Raw genomic sequence first — 15,478 nt, forward strand, 5'->3', positions numbered from 1 at the left:
TCATCTTCATCAGTCCTTCCAATGAACACCCAGGACTGATCTCATTTAGGATGGACTGGTTTGATCTCCTTGCAGTCCAAGGTACTCTCCAGAGTCTCCTCCAATACCACAGTTCAAAAGCATCAATTCGTCGGTGCTCAGCTTTCTTTATAGTCCAACCATCACATCCATACATGACTACTGGAGAAACCATAGCCTTGACTAGACGGACCTTTGTTGACAAAGTGATGTCTCTGCTTTTTAATATTCTGTCTTGGTTGCCATAACTTTCCTTCCAAGGAGTAAGCATCTTTTAATTTTATGACTGCAATCACATTCTGCAGTCAAAGGTAATACTGATAAATAGCAGGCAGTACTCCTATGGAATCATTGGCATGAGGAATATTCAGCTGGCTTAGTATGTATTTACTGGCATCCAATCTACAACAATGGGGAATAGAATTTGTAAAATTAAACTAGTTATGCCTATTATAGTTGGGAAGGCCTAGACATTGACAGGGGTTTGAAGAGCCCAGAATATGACAACAAATTATATGAGGTAAACAAAGAAATAAATTCAAAGTAAGGTATTAAACTCGGGGAATTAAAGTTATCAATAGAATCTGTTACACAGAAATAAGACTAGGATCCAGTTATCAAGGTTGAAACTCAAATGAGCAGTGAGCCTCTGAACAGTCAGGAGTCCAATTATACAAACTGGGGAATAATGGTTATAATACTAATACTATTGCAACACTAGTGAATCCTTATTGATGGATATATATATATCCATATATATATATATAACTTTATTCATTTCATATTAAAACCCTAGAATTTGATCTTATTATCATCACTGTTTTGCAGATGAGAAGACTGAGGCATAGAAAAGTTAAACAACAAGGTCAAGGTTAAAAAGAAATTCCTAAAACAAACAAAAAAATTCCTTTTCAGGCATCTGGCTATAGAGCCCTAGCCTTTGTTGTTGTTGTTGCTTGTTTTCTTAGAGTTTAGCTTTTCAACAATGTAATATACTGTCTCTTGGTCTCATGAGAAATTCCATAATGAGACTATCAAAGAAGATAATTCAATGCTGCCTGAAGTTCCGTGTTACAGGGATGGATTCCCAGTAGCCAGAGACAATGAAGCTAAACTGGAAGTTTATTATTGGTTTTAGAGATGTCCAAGTACAAGCTATGAGAACAATTTCAGTGTCAAGTCTAAACTATAGTGAGGATGAAGAATCAGAGAAGATGAGAATAGATGGTATCAAGCAACATGGTGTGCAGGATAAGTAAGCTCTAGGAAGGGTTTGAGGCTTGAAATCAGGATACAGGCATTTGATGATGAGGCCAAGACACTTATAGCAGATGTTGGCACAGAAATTCAAAAGAGGACTAGGGTGGGAAAAATGTGGCTTATGTTTGTTTAAAAATACTCCTGCTTGAAGTGAGGATGGGATGGATTGGGAGATCCTCACCAGCAGGAAGAATAAGCAAAGAGGACCATTGTTCTCCTGCAGGAGAGGCTGGATTTGGTGGTTGTATGTAATGCCTCTTCAGGTCTGTTCAAGCCTAATCAACATTACTCTCTTTTAGAGATAGCTATGATTCATAGTGAATATAGACCCCCCATTCCCAGATAATATGAGAATCAGACACAACATGAATTTCAACTATACTGGGACACACATTCCTGAAGAAGATATCTGGCAATTTTGTAATTGTTCACACATATCCTAGTAAAGTGGTAAATATAAAATTTGTAATATCCAACAAAGTACAATAAATCATGTTTTGAAAGCTTCCCTTCCCAATGGCAAATGCTGATTATTTCCATACTTCCTCAAAGAAGCTTCCAATTTCTGCCGTTACTTCAAAGAAGTCTCAGATCCCCTACCCAAATGATTCTCCCTTTAAAAACTTTTCTGGTCAAGCAGAATATTTGGATTTGGTTTTTGGACACTAGTTTTCCTCCTCCTCAGGTTGCTGGCTTCCTGAATAAAGCAACCTTTCTTTAAAAAAAAAACAAACAAAAAAAAAAAAAAAAAAAACACCTGTCTCAAGTATTGGCTTTCAAGTGGTGAGGCACCAAACCTGAGTTTGGTAACACTAAGAGGTGGATAGTAAGCAATAGGGTATCCAAATGATTCTCTTGTAAATCTTTATTTTGGATCAAAGAACAATCTGATTGTCCTGAGACCTGTGATCATGGCCAAAAAGACCATATAAAGGCCACAGAAAAAGACCCTGGAGCTACATAAGGAGAGATATTCTCAGTTGCTCATCTAATGTTTCAATTCAGTTCAGTCACTCAGTCATGTCTGACTCATTGCGATTCCATGGACTACAGCACTCCAAGCTTCCCTGTCCATCACCAACTCCCAAAGCTTGTTCAAACTCATGTCCATCTGGTCGGTGATGCCATCCAACAATCTCATCCTCTGTCATCCCCTTCTTTTCCTGCCTCCAATCTTTCTAAGCATCAGGGTCTTTTCCAATGAGTCAGTTCTTCTCATCAGATGGCCAAAGTATTGGAGTTTCGGCTTCAGCATCAGTCCTTCCAGTGAATAATAAGAACTGATTTCCTTTAGGATTGATTGGTTTGCTCTTCTTGCAGTCCAAGGGACTCTCAAGAGTCTTCTCCAACACCACAGTTCAAAAGCATCAATTCTTCAGTGCTCAGCTTTCTTTATAGTCCAACTGTCACATACATACATGACTACTGGAAAAACCATAGCTTTGACTAGGTGGACCTTTGGTGGCAAAGTAACTTCTTTGCTTTTTAATAAGCTGTCTAGTTTGGTCATCGCTTTTCTTCCAAGGAGAAAGTTTCTTTTAATTTTATGACTCATGAACTATCTGCAGTGATTTGGGAGCCCAAGTAAATGAAGTCTCTCACTGTTTTGATTGTTTCCCCATCTATTTGCCATTAAGTGGTGGAACCAGACACCATGATCTTAGTTTTTTGAATGTTGAGTTTTAAGTCAACTTTTTTACTCTCCTCTTTCACTGTCATTAAGATGCTTTTTAGTTGTTCTTTGCTTTCCGCCATAAGGGTGGTGTTATCTCCATATCTGAGGTAATTGATATTTCTCCTGGCAATCTTGATTCCGGCTTGTGCTTCATCCAGTCTGGCATTTTGCATGAGGTACACTGCATATAACTTAAATAAGCAGGGTGACAATATACAGACTTGATGTACTCCTTTCACTATTTGGAACCAGTCTGCTGTTCCGTGTCCAGTTCTAACTGTTGCTTCTTGACCTGCATATAAATTCCTCAGGAGGCAGGTCAGGTGGTCTAGTATTCCCACCTTTTTTGGAATTGTCCAAAGTTTGTTGTGACCCACGTAGTCAAAGGCTTTGGCATAGTCAGTAAAGCAGAAGTAGATTTTTTTTCTGGGATCTTTTGCTTTTTCAATGATCCAATGTATATTGGCAATTTGGTCTCTGGTTCTTCTGCCTTTGTTAAATGCATTTTGAATATCTGGAAGTTCATGATTCACATGCTGTTGAAGTCTGACTTGGAGAATTTTGAGCATTACTTTCCTAGTGTGTGAGATGAGTGCAATTGTGTGATAGTTTGAACATTTTTGGCATTTCCCTTCTTTGAGATTGGAATGAAAACTGACCTTTTCCAGGCCTGTGGTCACTGGTGAATTTTCCAAATTTGCTGGTATATTGAGTACAGCACTATTACAGCATCATCTTTTAGGATTTGAAATAGCTCAATTGGAATTCCATCACCTTTGTTCGTAGTGATGCTTTCTTAGGTTACTTGACTTCACATTCCAAGATGTCTGCCTCTAGGTGAGTGACCACACCATGCTGGTTATCTGGGTCATGAAGATCTTTTTTGAATAGTTCATCTGATGGTAGTCCACACTTTTCTGTATCTAGCTGGCTGAAAACACATTTAAGATCTGAGCCAAATGACTTGATTGCCACATCCTGAATTTCTTATTCATAAAAATGTGAGGAGATAATGAAATTATATTATTGCTTTGAACCAATAAGTTTTAAGATTTTTTTTAATAAGAAGGAAGAAACAGGAAATATTCCAGGAAGCATTATGCACAGTTAAATATAGAGTTCAAATAGTAAAGGAAGAAGAGTAGACATCATAGGTTATCAAGTAGTATCTGCCACTTTTATGTGGTGGTAGGAAAAATGGTGTATATAAAAAGTATCAATTTATTGTAATGTAGTAAATTTAATGCACACACTTTAATTTTAGTGTACCCTAGAGTGTGGATGTGAATATTTTTCTGAACATGGTAGTTGAATGAAGCCCTCCTTTAGAAGTTTAATAATAGTAAGATTAACAATAATAAAATTTAGCATTTAATAGACTCTCAGTGAGATAAGTACTTTAGAGATCTAATCTCAGTCCTTACACCCACACTCTGAAGTTTCATTATCCCAGATGTATAAAGAAAAAAGTAGAGACATAAAAATCCTTTATCTAGTAAGTGGAGGAGTTATTTTTTTCAAATTCAAATAATTTTAGATTCTAAACTTGATTTGAGTCCTAAAGAAAAATAAGAAGAAATTAGTGAGTGAGTAGTGAATGAAAAGAGAAGGAGAAGGGATTTGCAAATATAGGAAGTTGCATTTATAGGGGAAAAAAAGGAAGTAAGCAAGTTTGTAGGAGACCTTTAATTTTGCAGTTATTTAAGCACAAAATTCAAGACAGAAAGTGGAAAAGACTTTGGAGAGTAAACAGGTACCAAAGTATAGAGGGTCTTAAGTGGCAGATTATAGAATTTCTGCTTTATCCTTTAAATGATAAAAACCCATTGAAAGGTTTTCTACACTGTTGGTGGGAATGTAAATTGTTATAGACACTGAGGAGAACAGTATGAAGATTCCTTTAAAAACAGAGCTACCATACGATCCAGAAATCCCACTCCTGGGCATACATGATGGACCTCAATATTATCATACTAAGTGAAATAAGACAGAGAAAAACAAACATCATATGATATCCCTTATATGTGGAATGTAAAACATGATACAAATAGCTTATTTATGAACAGAAACAGAGTCACAGATTTAGAGAATGAATTTATGATTACTGAGGGGAAGATTGGGGGGAAGAGACAGTGAAACTGATCAATCACTGTACTAGAGTCTTTAGGATTTTAGATTTTATCTTCTTGCATATGAGCTATTTTAAATTTATTTTTGCATGGAGTATGAGTAATGCAGGGGCTTCCCAGATGACTCAGAAGGTAAATAACCTGCCTGCAGTGCAGGAGACCTGAGTTCAATACCTGAGTGTAGAAGATCCCCTGGAGAAGAATGGTTACCCATTCCAGTATTCTTAGTATTCCTGCTGCGAGAATTTCATGGACAGAGAGGTCTAGTGGGCTATATGGTGCATGGGATCACAAAGAGTCGGAAACAACTGAGAGAGTAACATTTTCACATTTTTCACTTTCATAAGCAATGAAGATCTGTTTGCTAGTTTTTCCAGCACGTGTAATATGATTTTATTTTCCACATCCAGTGGATCAGTTCAGTTCAGTTCAGTCGCTCAGTCGTGTCCAAAACTTTGAGACCCCATGGGGTGCAGCAAGCCAGACCTCCCTGTCCATCACCAACTCCTGGAGTTCACCCAAACCCCTGTCCATCGAGTCAGTGATGCCATCCAACCTTCTCATCCTCTGTCATCCCATTCTCCTCCTGCCCTCAATCTTTCCCAGTATCAAGCTCTTTTCCAATGAATCAGCTCTTTGAATCAGGTGGCCAAAGAATTGGAGTTTCAGCTTCAGCATCAGTCTTTCCAATGAACACTCAGGACTGACTTCCTGTAGGATGGACTGGTTGGATCTCCTTGCGGTCCAAGGGATTCTCAAGAGTCTTCTTCAACATCACAGTTCAAAAATGTCAGTTCTTTGGCACTCAGTTTTCTTTATAGTCCAACTCTCACATCCATACATGACCACTGGAAAAACCACAGCCTTGAACCTATCCAATGGGTAGATCATTATGTGGACTTTATCTTCAGTTCCATTGATCTATCTGCTTATCCTGACATCAGGATCAAAGTTTATTTTATTAGTGTAGGTTTTTATGAGTCTTGCAATCAGGAGCTGTTTGTTCTCCAAAATAGTTCATCTTTTTCAGGATCCTTTTTGCTCTTTTAGGTTTGTTGCATTTCATATAAATTTAAGAATCTGTACAAGACTATGTAGAAGACCTAGAACTAACACACACACACACACACACACACACACACAAAGATGTTCTTTTCACCATAGGGGACTGGAATGAAAAATAGGAAGTCAAGAGATACCTGGAGTAAAAGGCAAGTTTGGCCCTCGAGTACAAAATGAAACAGGGCAAAGACTAACAGAGTTTTGCCAAGAAAACACACTGGCCATAGCAAACACCTTCTTCCAACAATACAGAAACAGTTCTATACATGGACATTATCAGATTGTCAATATGAAATCAGGTTGATTATATTCTTTGCAGCTGAAGATGGAGAAAATCTATAGAATCAGCAAAAACAACAACAACAACAACAACAACAACAACAACAAAACCCTTGGGGGTTACTGTGGCTCAGATCATGAATTATTGCAAAATTCATTTAAGTTGAAGAAAGTAGGGAAAACCACTAGACCATTAAAGTATGACCTAAATCAAATCCCTTTCAATTATACAATGGAAGTGACATAGATTAAAGGGATTAGACCTGATAGATTAGAGTGCCTAAAGAACTATGGACAGAGGTTTGTAACATTGTACAGGAAGCAGTGACCAAAACCATCCTCAAGAAAAATAAATGCAACAATGCAAAATGTTTGTCTGAGGAGGCCTTACAAACAGCTATGAAAAGAAGAGAAGTGAAAGGCAAAGGAGAAAAGGAAAGATATACCCGTCTGGATGTAGAGTTCTGAAGAAGATCAAGGAGAGGAAAGGAAGCCTTCTTAAGTGAACAATGCAAAGAAATACAGGAGAACAACAGAATGGGAAACACTAGAGATCTCTTCAAGAAAATTAGAGATACCAAGGGAAAATTCATACAAAGATGGGCACAATAAGAGACAGAAATGATTTGGACCTAAGAGAAGCAGAAGATATTGAGAAGAGGTGGAAAGAATACACAAAACTGTACAAAAAAAGTCTTAATGACCCAGATAACCATGATGGGGGGCTTCCCTAGTAGTTCAGCTGGTAAAGAGTCCACCTATAATGAAGAAGAGCCCAGTGCAATTCCTGGGTTGGGAAGATCCCCTGGAGAAGGGATAGGCTACACACACCATAATTCTTGGGCTGCCTTGGTTCCTCAGACAGTAAAGAATCCACCTGCAGTGCAAGAGACTTGCATTTGATCTCTGAGTTGAGAATATCTCCTGAAGGAAAGCATGGCAACCCACTCAAGTATTCTTGGTTGGAGGGTCCTCATGGACAGAGGAGACTGGTGGGCTACAGTTCATGAATTCACAAAGAGTCAAACATGTCTGAGTGACTAAACACAGCACAACCATGGTCACTTGCCTAGAGCAAGACATCCTGGGGTGTGAAGTCAAGTGGGTCTTAGGAAGCATTGCTATGAACAAAGCTAGCGGAAGTGATGGAATTCCAGATGAACTATTTTCAAATCCTAAAAGATGATACAGTTCAAGTGTTGCACTCAATATGCCAGCAAATTTGGAAAACTCAGTAGTGGGCAGAGGACTGGAAAAGATCAATTTTCATTCAATCCCAAAGAAGGGCAATGCCAAAGAATGTTCAAACTACCTCATAATTGCACTCATTTCACATGTTAGCTAGTTAATGGTCAAAATCCTTCATTTTACGCTTCAACAGTACATGAATCTAGGTGTTTCAGATGTTTAAGTAGGGTTCTGAAAATGCAGAAGAACCAGAGATCAAATTGACTCATAATAAAGCAAGGAAATTCTAGAAAAAACATCTACTTCTGCTTCATTGACTACACTAAAGACTTTGACAGTGTGATTCACAATATACTGTGGAAAATTCTTAAAGAGATGGAATACTAGACCACCATACCTGTCTCCTGAGAAACCTGTATGCAGGTTAAGAATCAACAGTTATAAACAGACATGGAACACTGCCCTGGGTCAAAATTATGAAAAGGAGTATGTCAAGGCTATATATTGTCATCCAGCTTATTTAACTTCTATGTACAGTACATCATGTGAAATCCTGGTCAGAATGAATCACAAGATACGATCAAGACTGCCAGGAGAAATATCAATAACCTCAGAAATGCAGATGGCAAAAGTGAAGATGAACTAAAGAGCCTCTTGAAGAAGCTGAATGAGGAGAGTTAAAAAGCTGACTTAAAACTCAACACTCAAAAAACTAAGATCATGGGATCTGGTCCAATCACCTCATGGCAAATAGATGGAGAAGCAATAGAAACAGTGATAGACCTTATTTTCTTGGGCTCCAGCATCATTGTGGATGGTGACTGCAGCTATGAAATTAAAGGACATTTGCTCCTTCGAAGAGACGACAGCATATTAAAAAACAGAGACAGCACATGACTGACAAATGTCCATGTAGTCAAAATTATGGTTTTCCCAGTAGTCATGTACAGATGTAAGAGTTGGACCATAAATTAGGCTGATCACTGAATAATTGATGCTTTCAAACTGCGGTCCTGGAGAAGACTCTTCAGAGTCCCTTGGACTGCAAGGAGATCATATCAGTCAGTCCTAAAGGAAATCAACCCTGAATATTGGAAGGAGTGGTGCTGAAGCTGAGGCTCCAATACTTTGTCCACCTGATAAGAAGAGCTGAATCATTGGGAAAAACGCTGATGCTGGGAAAGATTGAGGGGAGGAGGAGAAGCAGGGGACAGAGGATGAGATGATTAAATGGTATCATCGACACAGTGGATATGAGTTTGAGCAAACTTTGGGAGATAATGAAGGACAGAGAAGCCAGGTGTGCTGCAGTCCATGGGGTCAAAAACAGTGGAACAGGACTGAGTGACTCAACAGCAACAACAATAAAGCAGAGCAACCAAAGGCAGTACTGTGGGACAACCTAGAGTCCTAGGGTGGGAAGGAAGGTGGGAGAGGGTTCAGGATGGGGAGAACACATCTATACCTATGGCCCATTCAATTTATGCATGGCAAAAACCATTACAATTCAGAAAGGAGTACATCAAGGCTGTATATTTCCACACTGTTTATTTAACTCCTATGCACAATACATCATCAGAAATGCCAGAGTGGATGAATCACAAACTGGAATCAAGATTGTCTGGAGAAATACCAACAACCTCAGATATGTAAATTATACCACTATAATGGTAGAAAGTGAAGATGAACTAAAAGAGCTTCTTGATGAAGGTGGAAGAGGAGAGTGAATAAGCTGGCTTAAAACTCAACATTCAGTAAAGGAATATCATGGCATCTGGTCCTATTGTTTCATGGCAAAAGATGGGCAAAATGTGAAGACAGTGTCAGAATTCATTTTCTTGGACTCAAAAGTCACTGGAGATTGTGTTTGCAACCATGAAATTAAACGATGCTTGCTTCTTGGAAGAATGGCTATGACAAAACTATACAATATATTAAAAAGCAGAGACTTCACTTTGTTGACTATGGCTAAATGTCCATATAGTCAAAGCTATGGTTTTTCCAGTAGTCTTGTACGGATCTGAGAGTTGGATCATAAAGAAGACTAAGCAAGGAAGAATTGATGCTTCTGAACTGTGGTGCTGAATATGACTCTTGAGAGTCCCTTGGACTGCAAGGAGATCAAACCAGTCAGTCTTAAAGGAAATCAACCCTGAATATTCATCAGAAAGACTGGTGCGAAAGCTGAAGCTCCAATACTTTGCCCACTTGATAAGAAGAACTGACTCTTTGGAAAAGACCCTGAAACTTGGAAGGATTGAAGGCAGGAGGAGGAGGGAGTGACAGAGGATGAGATGATTTGATGGCACCACTGACTCAACAGACAAGAGTTTGAACAAGCTCTGGGAGACAGTAAAGGACAGGGAAAGCTGCCATGCTGTAGTTCATGGAATCACAAAGAGTTTGACATGTCTTGGTGGCTGAACAACAGCAACAACAATTATCTTCCAATTAAATTAAATTAATTAATTAAAAAATAATCTGTATGTAAGTTTTGCATAAAATTTTCATTGTAATTTTGAATGGTGTGGTATTAAATTGATAATAGGTTCTGGGAGAATAAAATCTTATAATACTTCCATTTATTGAACATGATATATACAGATCTTTGTTTAGGTCTTTATTTATTTTAGTAGTGTTTTGTAGTTTTTAGTGTAGAGGTCTTAAATATTTTGTTAATTTTTCCCAGTATTTTGTAATCCAATGAAGCTATAAATATAATTTTATTTTTTAAAAAAAGGTTTTGAGCATAGGAATGACGAGATCATAGTTTTTGGATCAGTCATCCAAGTATATTATGCAGATTGTATTCCAAGAGTAAGAATATAAAATTGCAATCAGAAAACAATTACATTACATCAACATGAACATAAATTCGATATGAGGGAATAAGTTCAAGACATATTTAGGAAGTAAAACTCTTAATCCTTAGTTATTAGGGCTGAGTAAGTAATAGAGAAGAAGAAATCTCAGATGACTCCCTAGTTTGGGGATTAAGTAACTGGGTGAACTGAGACATGGAAGACTTGCATGTCACTGTGAAGTGGAATAAAATTGTGTTTAGTTTTGGATTTTTCAGTATGATGTGCTTAGGAAGACATCTGATGACATATCTAGCAGGAAATCCCATATATAATTTTAAAGTTTGAATGAATGTCCAGGTGCACAAATATCTTTGGTAATCATAAGCATGTTGTTTTAATTAAACCAGAGTTGATTAAATTGTGATCAGAATACATACAGGAGAAGAAGAGCAGTGGTCTGAAGTCAGACTCCTCTGGATGAAGGTCTGAAAAAGTGAGGCAGAGCAGGGAGCTATGAGAGGACTTGAAAGGCAGAAGTTAGAGGTGTAAGAGAAGAGCCAGAAGAGAAGGGCATCACCAGTAACAGATAAACAGGATGTTTTTAGAATGAGCAATTTGCTAGAGCAGTGAGGATGTTTTCTGGATAGTCAGAGAAGTCTGAAATTTATTTGATTGATTTGACTTGGATCAAAAAAAAAAAAAAATTGGGTTCATCTTTGACTCTTCTCTGTCTCCCACACTTCAGAATTTTTTAGTGAATCTCATTAGCTGCACATTCACTAGAATTTAACCACTAACATTCTCTTCATTGCTAAGTCATCTCCTCATTGCCACATTTGACTCCTCACATTCTACTGTCAAGACAGCACCAAGAGTAAGTCCTTTAAAAAGGAGTAACATCAACTCACCTCTCTGTTCAAAATTCTCTAATGCCTTCTCTTTTGGTATAACAGAAATTTTAAATTATTTATCAATATGAATATCTGTCTTTCTAGTCTATCCAGTTGGCCCCAGAACATTGACTGAAGCCCTTAATTTCTCTCCGCAGCTATTCAATACCATCTTTCTTATAAATCAAGTGACCAATATGTATAGGTGTATGTCTATGCTCCCTTTTAATTGCATTGATTTGCATTTATTGCATTGATTTGTCCATTTTCATGCCAATATCTCACAGTCTTAATTTCTGTAAGTTGTCCAATTCTTCCTCATGATTGTCTTGGCTCTTTTTGGTCCTTTCCATTTTGAATAGAAATTTGATTAATGTGGCACTGAATGTAAAAATCAATTTGAAGAGAAGTAACAGTTATACAATATTTAAATTTCTAATACAAGAACTTGGCAAAGTTATTTATTTTTCTCAATAATACTATGCATCTTTCTCGTTAGAGGTCTTATTATAATTATTCCCATTAATTTAATGTTTTTGGTGCTATTTTGAATTGTAATTGTTTAAAATTTTTCACTCTTGTGCTGTCTTTTGCCAAGCTTTAATTTTTCACCATACCAATTTTCACTCTATAACATACTATCTGATTATTATTTAGGTCTTTTCACTAGAATGTAGCTTCCATGGAGAATGTGAAATTTTATTTGTTATATTTACCAATATAACCTGGTACTCAGAATAGTGCAGAATAGGGGTTTGACAAATATACTGCATGAATGAATAATTGAATGAATGTATTTTAAAATGCTTGCCTAAAGGGACAGCAATGGGTGGTAGCTAGGAGAGTTGAAATTTCTGGTTTTCTTTCATGTTAATGTTATTTTTTATTAATATGTTAATAGTCTGAGGTGATAGAGCCAGTATTGAAGAAGAGGTTGAAGATATAGGACAAAGTGGTCAATAAATGATGTCTGTGTGGGTGCAGAAGAATGTTGCGAGAGTGAAACATCTTGTTTTAAGATGAAGGATAAGAGGACTGGAAGGAGGGAGTATGTAGGTCTTCTTTAGATAATTTGTAGGTTGTTGCTCAGTGGTCAAAGCTGTTTATTTCAGATTGCCTAAAGTCTCTGATGATATTGTGCAAAAGCTCATCTGCTGAGCATGAAGAAAGGAATGGAAAAGCAGGAGTGAGAAGAAAGGAGTGAAGATTAAGAACAGTTTCTGAGGAAAATGGGAAAGGGAACTGACCAGGGACAAGTAAGAAGAGGGTACAGCTCATGTCAGAGACCATGGATTGGTTGTGGCTCCAAACCACATTTTATATGGTTTTCCTTAAAGAGTGCCAGTTGTTAAAGTGAATGGAGAGTTTGAGTTTTTTCTGGAAAAGGGCAAAGGAAGAAAATCACAGGAAGTTGAAAGTACTCTTGAGAGTGTAGTTCTCATGATCAAAAACGTAATCTAAGATGATGGAAGCAAGTTTCTTGAGTGACCAAGGAAATTGAGACTCCATGCTGTTGGAAAAAAAAAAAAAAGATTCTATATTAGAGAGGTTGTTGACCTTTTGAGAAGAATAAATGTCTACACATGTCTGCTTGTAATGTGAAGAGTATGAACAATTAGTTTTCCCCTCAAACTGTATCTCCTTCATCAATCAACTAGCTCTCTGATAATCCCCCTACTGTTGCTACCCCCAACAGCAAATGAAAATCAGATAACTCAATAAACTGTCAAATATATCCATGCCAGGTCTGTCCCAGGACATATGGGGAGCTACACTTTCTCTGGCTATAAAACTCTGTTACACCAAGAATTTTGAAAACGGTTTCAATGCCTGCAGACCCAATGCTTTTGAGACAAATAAAGTTGCCTATCTCACCTGGGTGAGAGGTAAAATGTGAATGGTTTAGGGCGCTCTGATTTGCCTTTCAAGGAGAGTTTTCTGAAAGCAAGAAAATCTGCCCACCCTCACTAGCTACAGCTCAACCTGGCTCTAATTAGGAAAGCCCTGGGATTTCTGTAGCAACTATGCAGGACTTTCAGGGATATGCCCAGCTCTCTGCTCGGTTGCTAAGGAAACAACAGCAGGGGGTACTGAGGAAGCTGCGCTTGGTGGGTAGCTGATGCTCTTGAGACACACATCCTGTGGGAAGAGTATTTCCGACTCTTGGACTCAGTCTGGCAGATTTCACCATCCCTTCATCACCAGTTACAAACAACAATGAAGATTCCTGGCTTTAGCATGAAGCCTGAAAGCATTTTCTGATCACTCACCCTTTCTCAGTCCGATTTGTGTGTATGTGTGAACAACTGAGAAACAATAGGAAAAAGTGATTTTCAGCTTAAAAGACGAAGGTTGCCTCTTGAAATATGAGACATTTGAGAGGCATCTGGTCAAAGATACCACTGTGGGAGAAGCTCTGCAAATTTTGAGAGATGTCTCCCATTATTTGTGGAGCAATATAGGAAAACTTCTCAGAGTGAAACAAGAAAGGCAATTAGTTTCCTGTTTGGAAACAACTCTTTGTTTCCAAACTCTTTGTTTCCATCTGTGCAAAGTGTGCTAGCATATTCACCAAGGGCCAGTAGTGTACATGAGGAATATATTCCAGCTGGACATCTCTCCCCTTCTTCACCCAAGTTCAAAAGTTAGTCTCAAGTAAAATTATTCACCACAATCTAAGGAAAGTGCAGATGCATTAACAGTCAATTCCCAGCCTTCTCAAGGACACAGGAAAAAGATGTGCTGTATGTTTTTGTTGTTCAGTTGCTCAGTTGTTTTCAACTCTCTGCGACCCCACGAACTGCAGCTCGCCAGGCTTCACTGTCCTTCACCATCTCCTGGAGCTCGCTCAAACTCATGTCCACTGAATCCGTGATGCCTTAATTATAGTATTTCTATTCAAATTTAAAAGGTTTTTGGAACTGATAGCTTACGGTGAACGGTGTCGGATTCGTGATCAGTGAAGAAGATTTAACTTCAGGACCAGGGACCAGGCTTGATCATTCAAGAGCTTCTGTGTAGCAGAATTTTATTAAAGTGTGAAAAGAGAGAAAGAAAGCTTTTCACATAGATATCAGAAGGGGAACGGAGAGTGCTCCCCTTGCTAGTGTTAGCAAAGTATTTAAATACTTTTTAAATTGGTTATTACATTAAATCAGAATAATGTGTCAAGGTTGTATAAATTTTACCAGACCCACTCCCACAATTTACATTTTAAGGTGACAGGATTAGAACTAAGAAAGGAGAGATCTCACCAGGCCCACTCCCATAATATACACTCTAAGACATCAGGGTTAGTCAGAAGGTTTCCAGGGAGGAGAAACCGCCCTTGAGCACGATGCACTGCTGTTATATAATCCTTACTAAGGAATATAGGGAAAAAAACTAAAAGTTTGTCCTTTCCTCCTCCTTGAGCATTCCAGACCCCTATCTCCTCTCCAAGATCCCTAGACCCCTTTCTCCTCCTGGGGGACCTCGGAATTCTTATCAATCTGCCTAGAAATTGACTCTCTCAGAACTCTCTGAACCTTACAAATTAACAGTATCCAAATGACACAGGAAAGAAAACTGAAGTCTAGGGACATTGGTAACTTACCTAAGCTACAGAATAGGTAACTGAGAGAAACTGAATCCTTATTATCTGACCATATAATCATACTACTTATTAAATACTTAATCTGTTTGTTGTGCTTTACATATGTATTCTTATTTAATCCTAATGATCATCTAAGAAAGAATGTATTATTATTTCTATGTCTTAGCAAAGGGAACAAGCTCAGAGTATAAAGTAAATTATTCAAGGTCACATAACTAACAAGTAGTAGAACTAGATTCAAATAAAGGTACATTTGACTCCAAGATACAAGGGCTTTTCACTGCATGACTCAGCATCTGGGTATCTTTCATAACACAGTGGAAAGCCCCTGTACAGTTAGGTATTCAACGTGGAAAATAGAAAGCTGACTCCATGAGGAAGCTCTTGAATATTGTTTTAAAGACATAGCTCTTCCCAAATTTTTTGCCTTATTGAGGGATTATGAGTAGTAAACATCTACCCTGTCCCTCTTCTCATATATGTCCCACTCTTTCCATGACCCAATTTGAGCTTATGGTTCAGACCTTGTCACACTTTGTTCTTATCTCTCTCTCTCTTTCTTTTTTTTTCTGTATTAT

The sequence above is a fragment of the Muntiacus reevesi genome, chromosome 1 (assembly GCF_963930625.1).
Source record: "Muntiacus reevesi chromosome 1, mMunRee1.1, whole genome shotgun sequence".
Classification (NCBI taxonomy): Eukaryota; Metazoa; Chordata; class Mammalia; order Artiodactyla; family Cervidae; genus Muntiacus; species Muntiacus reevesi.